The sequence below is a fragment of the Eretmochelys imbricata genome, chromosome 1, assembly GCF_965152235.1.
Source record: "Eretmochelys imbricata isolate rEreImb1 chromosome 1, rEreImb1.hap1, whole genome shotgun sequence".
Lineage (NCBI taxonomy): Eukaryota > Metazoa > Chordata > Testudines > Cheloniidae > Eretmochelys > Eretmochelys imbricata.
The window spans coordinates 171,736,832-171,745,675 of NC_135572.1; positions in this window are offsets into that span (position 1 = coordinate 171,736,832).

Consider the following 8,844-nt stretch of genomic DNA (forward strand, 5'->3'; position numbering starts at 1 on the left):
TTGACATGGTGGCATAGTGGTGGGATTAACCTGAAATCATTTTGAGATCCAGTTGAGATTTTTTGAACTAGAAATACAGATTTTTAAAAAGGAATTTTTTTTTCCTTTTGAGCTGCTGGAAAAGCAGCTTGTTTTCTCTCTGCTTTGGAGCCAGAGCTGAGACAAAAGGGGATTATCTTTGTGAATTGCAGGTTTTCTTTGCCTGGAGGCAGGGTACTTAACTCCTGCAGGGAAATTCATAGTCTTCCAACCCAGAGGTTTTTTTTTTTTCCTTTTTTCCCTAAAAATAAATAGGGAGGGGGGTGTTCTACCCATTTGCCTGGAGACAAAAGTGGCAGGGTTTTTTTTTAGGATTTTGATTTTTTTTTTTTACAAGGAGCACAGGTTTGAAAAGGGTTTTTTTTTTTTCCGTTGGGCTGCTGGTAAGCAAGTTCCCAAGTAGTTGGAGGTTTTTTGCTTTGATTTGGGCCCAGAGCAGAGACAAGGGAATTGTCTTTTTCTGTAGGCTGACAATCACTATCAGAGAATAGGTATTCTATTCCAGCACAGCAAAATTTTATAGCCAAGTTTTGTTTATTTCTAACCCTTGGGTGTAAAGTTAGTTAAAACAGAGAGGTTAGAATGACAAAATCCACGGCTTGACACAAGCTGGAATTAGCCAGATTTCAGGCGGCGGAAAGACAAAGGGAACATGAAGGACAGATAGAACTCATGCTGCTGAAGAAGGAACAAGCGAGAGAGGCAGAACAACACCAAGCGGCTGCTCACAGGAGAGCTATGGAAGCAAGGGACAAAGAACTGGAGGAGAAGGAAAAAGAGAGGAAGTATGTGGAGGAGATGGAGAAGATAAAGGCTCAGCAGAATATCCCAACAAACCCTTGTAATCCTTCTCCAAGTGCCACTTCCCATCCCAGAAAGTTCCCCACCTACAAGGCAGGCGATGATACTGAGGCCTTCCTAGAAAACTTCGAAAGGGCCTGCCTTGGGTACAACATCTCTACTGACCAATACATGGTAGAGCTGAGGCCGCAGCTCAGTGGACCCTTAGCTGAGGTGGCAGCTGAAATGCATAAAGAACACATGAACAAGTATGAACAGTTTAAATCCAAGGCGAGAGTCAGAATGGGGATAACACCCGAGCAGTCTTGTCAGAGGTTCAGAGCCCTAAGGTGGAAACCAGACGTGTCATTTACCCGACATGCCTACCACATTGTGAAACATTGGGATGCCTGCATATCAGGAGCTAGTGTTGAATTTCCAGTAAATCAGTTGAATCTCTGGGCATGTAGGAATGAAATTAGGAGGGCCAAATCACACCTGGAGCTGCAGCTAGCGAGAGATGTTAAGAGTAACAAGAAGGGTTTCTTCAGGTATGTTGGCAACAAGAAGAAAGCCAAGGAAAGTGTGGGCCCCTTAATGAATGAGGGAGGCAACCTAGTGACGGAGGATGTGGAAAAAGCTACTGTACTCAATGCTTTTTTTGCCTCTGTCTTCACGAACAAGGTCAGCTCCCAGACTGCTGCTCTGGGCATCACAACATGGGGAATAGATGGCCAGCCCTCTGTGGAGAAAGAGATGGTTAGGGACTATTTAGAAAAACTGGACGTGCACAAGTCCATGGGGCCGGATGAGTTGCATCCGAGAGTGCTAAAGGAACTGGCGGCTGTGATTGCAGAGCCATTGGCCATTATCTTTGAAAACTCGTGGTGAACGGGGGAAGTCCCGGATGACTGGAAAAAGGCTAATGTAGTGCCAATCTTTAAAAAAGGGAAGAAGGAGGATCCTGGGAACTACAGGCCAGTAAGCCTCACTTCAGTCTCTGGAAAAATCATGGAGCAGGTCCTCAAAGAATCAATCCTGAAGCACTTACATGAGAGGAAAGTGATCAGGAACAGTCAGCATGGATTCACCAAGGGAAGGTCATGCCTGACTAATCTAATCACCTTCTATGATGAGATTACTGGTTCTGTGGATGAAGGAAAAGCAGTGGATGTATTGTATCTTGACTTTAGCAAAGCTTTTGACACGGTCTCCCACAGTATTCTTGTCAGCAAGTTAAGGAAGTATGGGCTGGATGAATGCACTATAAGGTGGGTAGAAAGTTGGCTAGATTGTCGGGCTCAACGGGCAGTGATCAATGGCTCCATGTCTAGTTGGCAGCCGGTGTCAAGTGGAGTGCCCCAGGGGTCGGTCCTGGGGCCAGTTTTGTTCAATATCTTCATAAATGATCTGGAGGATGGTGTGGATTGCACTCTCAGCAAATTTGCGGATGATACTAAACTGGGAGGAGTGGTAGATACTATCTGCTGGAGGGCAGGGATAGGATACAGAGGGACCTAGACAAATTGGAGGATTGGGCCAAAAGAAATCTGATGAGGTTCAATAAGGATAAGTGCAGGGTCCTGCACTTAGGACGGAAGAACCCAATGCACAGCTACAGACTAGGGACCGAATGGCTAGGCAGCAGTTCTGTGGAAAAGGACCTAGGGGTGACAGTGGACGAAAAGCTGGATATGAGCCAGCAGTGTGCCCTTGTTGCCAAGAAGGCCAATGGCATTTTGGGATGTATAAGTAGGGGCATAGCCAGCAGATCGAGGGACGTGATCGTCCCCCTCTATTTGACATTGGTGAGGCCTCATCTGGAGTACCGTGTCCAGTTTTGGGCCCCACACTACAAGAAGGATGTGGATAAATTGGAGAGCGTCCAGCGAAGGGCAACAAAAATGATTAGGGGTCTGGAACACATGAGGTATGAGGAGAGGCTGAGGGAACTGGGATTGTTTAGTCTGCAGAAGAGAAGAATGAGGGGGGATTTGATAGCTGCTTTCAACTACCTGAGAGGTAGTTCCAGAGAGGATGGTTCTAGACTATTCTCAGTGGTGGAAGAGGACAGGACAAGGAGTAATGGTCTCAAGTTGCAGTTGGGGAGGTTTAGGTTGGATATTAGGAAAAACTTTTTCACTAGGAGGGTGGTGAAACACTGGAATGTATTGCCTAGGGAGGTGGTGGAATCTCCTTCCTTAGAAGTTTTTAAGGTCAGGCTTGACAAAGCCCTGGCTGGGATGATTTAATTGGGTATGGGTCCTGCTTTTGAGCAGGGGGTTGGATTAGATGACCTCCTGAGGTCCCTTCCAACCCTGATATTCTATGATTCTATGATTCTAAATTTGCCCTTCCTAATGCAAATGGAACAATTCTTAGAGGAAATAGAAAGATACATTCTAGATGGGAAACCCAAAACTGTAATCGAGGCAGGAGAGATTGGAGCCAGATGGGTGGAGGTGGCAGAGAAGAAGAAAACTGGTCGCAGTTGGAGCGGAGACCAGAAGGGACCACCCCAGAACACACCCTATTACCGGGGGCCGCCCAAGGCCCCACCTACCTCCCAAAGAACCGTCCAGACCCCTTATCATCCCACCACCCCACTCTCCAGCAACCCACCTCGCCCCAGTGACCTGTCAGCTGGACGATGTTTTAAATGTAACAACCTGGGGCATGTAAAGGCCAACTGCCCCAAGAACCCCAACAGATTACATTTCATTGCACCGGAATCACACCAGAGGTCCACAGGCCCAGATACCTCCCAGATACCCTTGGAGCGGAGGGAAACTGTGAGTGTGGGCGGGAAGAAGGTCACCTCATGGAGGGACACTGGAGCACAAGTGTCAGCTATCCATGCTTCCTTAGTGGACCCCAATTTAATTAACCCAGAGATCCAAGTGACGATTCAACCCTTCAAGTCCAACTCTTTCAATTTGCCTACAGCCAAGTTGCCTGTCCAGTACAAGGGCTGGTCAGGAATGTGGACTTTTGCAGTCTATGATGATTATCCCATCCCCATGCTGTTGGGGGAAGACTTGGCCAATCACGTGGAGCAGGCCAAGAGGGTGGGAACGGTCACCCGCAGCCAGGCTAAACAAGCCGTGAGGCCTAGCCCTGTTCTGGAAACTTCTAGCAGGACCCGGTCAGGGGTGATGGACCCGGACCCCAGGCCAATGTCTGCAACAGCAGTAGTGGATCCCGTCCCAGAGACCCAGACGGAACGAGTCCCAGAACCAGAACCAGCCGAACCACCAACACCAGACTCAGTGTCAGCACTGAATCCAGTACTTGCAACCTCAACACCAGAGGGCCCCACCAAACCTGAACTGGCAGCAGCCGATAACCCGACACAAGAGGCTCAGCCGGAGCCTGAATCCCAACATAGTGCACCAGCGGAGAGCGGTTCACAGTCAACAGAAACAGCTCCATCCCCTATATTGCTTCCAGAGGGACCAAGCCTAGGTCCACAATCCCATGAGGAACTGATGTCTCCAACATCAAGGGAACAGTTCCAGATGGAACAGGAAGCAGATGAAAGCCTCCAGAGAGCCCACCGCCTCTCAGCTCTTCTAATCGATCCAGGTTTGTTGTAGAAAGAGGACTTTTATACAAGGAAACTCTTTCTGGGGGACACCAGGAAGACTGGCATCCTCAGAGACAGTTGGTAGTTCCAGCTAAATACCGGGCCAAGCCCTTGAGCTTAGCCCATGATCACCCTAGTGGCCATGCTGGGGTGAACAGGACCAAAGACCGTTTGGGGGGTCATTCCACTGGGAGGGAATGGGCAAGGATGTTTCTACCTATGTCCAGTCTTGTGAGGTGTGCCAAAGAGTGGGAAAACCCCAAGACCAGGTCAAAGCCCCTCTCCAGCCACTCCCCATCATTGAAGTTCCATTTCAGCGAGTAGCTGTGGATATTCTGGGTCCTTTTCCAAAAAAGACACCAGGAGGAAAGCAGCACATACCGACTTTCATGGATTTTACCACCCGATGGCCGGAAGCAGTAGCTCTAAGCAACACCAGGGCTAAAAGTGTGTGCCAGGCACTAGCAGACATTTTTGCCAGGGTAGGTTGGCCCTCCGACATCCTCACAGATGCAGGGACTAATTTCCTGGCAGGAACTATGGAAAACCTTTGGGAAGCTCATGGGGTAAATCACTTGGTTGCCACTCCTTACCACCATCAAACAAATGGCATGGTGGAGAAGTTTAATGGAACTTTGGGGGCCATGATACGTAAATTCGTAAATGAGCACTCAAATGATTGGGACCTAGTGTTGCAGCAGTTGCTCTTTGCCTACAGAGCTGTACCACACCCCAGTTTAGAACATTTGAACTTGTATATGGCCGTGAGGTTAAGGGGCCATTGCAGTTGGTGAAGCAGCAATGGGAGGGATTTACACCTTCTCCAGGAACTAACATTCTGGACTTTGTAACCAACTTACAAAACACCCTCCGAACCTCTTTAGCCCTTGCTAAAGAAAACTTACAGGATGCTCAAAAAGAGCAAAAAGCCTGGTATGATAAACATGCCAGAGAGCGTTCCTTCAAAGTAGGGGACCAGGTCATGGTCTTAAAGGCGCTCCAGACCCATAAAATGGAAGCATCGTGGGAAGGGCCATTCACGGTCCAGGAGCGCCTGGGAGCTGCTAATTATCTCATAGCATTCCCCACCTCCAACCGAAAGCCTAAGGTGTACCATATTAATTCTCTAAAGCCCTTTTATTCCAGAGAATTAAAGGTTTGTCAGTTTACAGCCCAGGGAGAAGACGATGCTGAGTGGCCTGAAGATGTCTACTACGAAGGGAAACGTGCTGGTGGTGTGGAAGAGGTGAACCTCGCCATGACCCTTGGGCGTATGCAGCGACAGCAGATCCAGGAGCTGTCCACTAGCTACGCGCTAACGTTCTCAGCCACCCCAGGACTGACTGAACGGGCATACAACTCCATTGACACAGGTAATGCTCACCCAATTAGAGTCCAACCTTACCGGGTGTCTCCTCAAGCTAAAACTGCTATAGAACGGGAGATCCAGGATATGTTACAGATGGGTGTAATCCGCCCCTCTGAAAGTGCATGGGCATCTCCAGTGGTTCTAGTTCCCAAACCAGATGGGGAAATACGTTTTTGCGTGGACTACCATAAGCTAAATGCTGTAACTCGACCAGACAACTATCCAATGCCACGCACAGATGAACTATTAGAGAAACTGGGACGGGCCCAGTTCATCTCTACCTTGGACTTGACCAAGGGGTACTGGCAGGTACCGCTAGATGAATCTGCCAAGGAAAGGTCAGCCTTCACCACACATGTCGGGCTGTATGAATTTAATGTACTCCCTTTCGGGCTGCGAAATGCACCCGCCACTTTCCAAAGACTTGTAGATGGTCTCCTAGCAGGATTAGGAGAATATGCAGTCACCTACCTTGACGGTGTGGCCATATTTTCGGATTCCTGGGCAGACCACCTGGAACATCTGCAAAAAGTCCTTGAGCGCATAAGGGATGCAGAACTAACTGTTAAGGCTAAGAAGTGTCAAATAGGCCTAAACAGAGTGACTTACCTTGGACACCAGGTGGGTCAAGGAACTATCAGCCCCCTACAGGCCAAAGTGGATGCTATCCAAAAGTGGCCTGTCCCAAAGTCAAAGAAACAGGTTCAATCCTTCTTAGGCTTGGCCAGTTATTACAGACGATTTGTACGGCACTACAGCCAAATCGCCGCCCCACTGACAGACCTAACCAAAAAGAAACAGCCAAATGCTGTTCAGCGGACCGAAAAGTGTCAGAAGGCCTTTAACAAGCTTAAAGCGACACTCATGTCTGACCCTGTACTAAGGGCCCCAGACTTTGACAAACCGTTCCTAGTAACCACAGATGCGTCCGAGCATGGTGTGGGAGCAGTTTTAATGCAGAAAGGACCTGATCAAGAATTCCACCCTGTAGTGTTTCTCAGCAAAAAAACTGTCTGAGAGGGAAAGCAACTGGTCAGTCACTGAAAAAGAATGTTATGCCATTATCTACGCTCTGGAAAAGCTACGCCCATATGTTTGGGGACGGCGTTTCCACCTGCAAACCGACCATGCTGCACTGAAGTGGCTTCACACAGTCAAAGAAACTAACAAAAAACTTCTTCGGTGGAGTTTAGCTCTCCAAGATTTTGATTTTGACATCCAACACATCTCAGGAGCTTCTAACAAAGTGGCTGATGCACTCTCCCATGAAAGTTTCCCAGAATCAACTGGTTAAAATCGTCCTTGAGATGTAGAAAATATTGTTAGTCTTTATGTACTTGGTAGTATATTTAGAGATGCATGTGTCTTATTAACTCTGTTTTTCCTAGAGCTCCAGGAAGAAATCCCAGCCAGTGTTTCACCCTAGCTGAGATTTGGGGGGCGTGTTATAAATATAAAGGGAAGGGTAAACCCCTTTGAAATCCCTCCTGGCCAGGGGAAAGCTCCTCTCACCTGTAAAGGGTTAAGAAGCTAAAGGTAACCTCGCTGGCACCTGACCAAAATGACCAATGAGGAGACAAGATACTTTCAAACGCTGGGAGGAGGGAGAGAAACAAAGGGTCTGTGTGTCTGTCTATATTCTGTCTTTGCCGGGGATAGACCAGGAATGGAGTCTTAGAACTTTTAGTAAGTAATCTAGCTAGGTACGTGTTAGATTATGATTTCTTTAAATGGCTGAGAAAAGAACTGTGCTGAATAGAATACCTATTTCTGTCTGTGTATCTTTTTTGTAACTTAAGGTTTTGCCTAGAGGGGTTCTCTATGTTTTTGAATCTAATTACCCTGTAAGGTATCTAGCATCCTGATTTTACAGAGGGGATTTCTTTATTTCTATTTACTACTATTTTTATTAAAAGTCTTCTTGTAAGAAAACTGAATGCTTTTTTCATTGTTCTCAGATCCAAGGGTTTGGGTCTGTGGTCATCTATGCAAATTGGTGAGGCTTTTTATCCAACATTTCCCAGAAAAGTGGGGGTGCAAGTGTTGGGAGGATTGTTCATTGTTCTTAAGATCCAAGGGTCTGGGTGTGTAGTCACCTAGGCAAATTGATGAGGTTTTTTACCAAACCTTGTCCAGGAAGTGGGGTGCAAGGTTTTGGGAAGTATTTTGGGGGGAAAGACGCGTCCAAACAGCTCTTCCCCAGTAACCAGTATTAGTTTGGTGGTGGTAGCGGCCAATCCAAGGACAAAGGGTGGAATATTTTGTACCTTGGAGAAGTTTTGACCTAAGCTGGTAAAGATAAGCTTAGGAGTTTTTTCATGCAGGTCCCCACATCTGTACCCTAGAGTTCAGAGTGGGGGAGGAACCTTGACAATAATTAACAGCAGGTTTGCAGTGGCCAGTTGCTCACCCACCGGGGATAAAAGGTGTCAGGAAAAACGTCTCTCAAGATGGCTTCAAAGGACTACTCCCAAGTACACTCTGTTGTCAGACTCCACTGATGTGGTATTCTGCTCTATCCAATGTTGATAACAGTTGGCTGCGTACATGTGTTCCCTCTGTGTGCTGCCCCAGCTCTGCACAGACAGCTGACACAGCAGACCCCGAGAGAACCCCCAATGACCACAGACTCCGATAAGGTACGAAGGCACCCAGCCATGTTTATTGCAAAATGAAACACAGTCTCTAGCTCCCCAGATCAGACATCTACAGTTCTGCAAGTACATATGTGCTCCCTGACACAGCTCAGTCAGTGGCAGGACACTCCACTGCCCCCTAGGCTGAACAGAGACACCACCCCAGAGATGTACTCTTATACACAGGTACAAACAAGTTACATAACACTCCTGACATATTGAGGTGCAACCCCTTAATGTAACAATGTACCACCCTTCTACGCAGTAAGGTGCCGCCTCTCACCTTGTACATGGTGGTTCGAACAAAATAACTCTATCCATCATACTAGCCTTTTGCCCCTGTCCTTGTTATCTATGTGGATGGTATAAGAATGTTCTTGTACCATTTATGTACGACTCTGGTATCCAATACACTTTAGATATATGTTTATGCA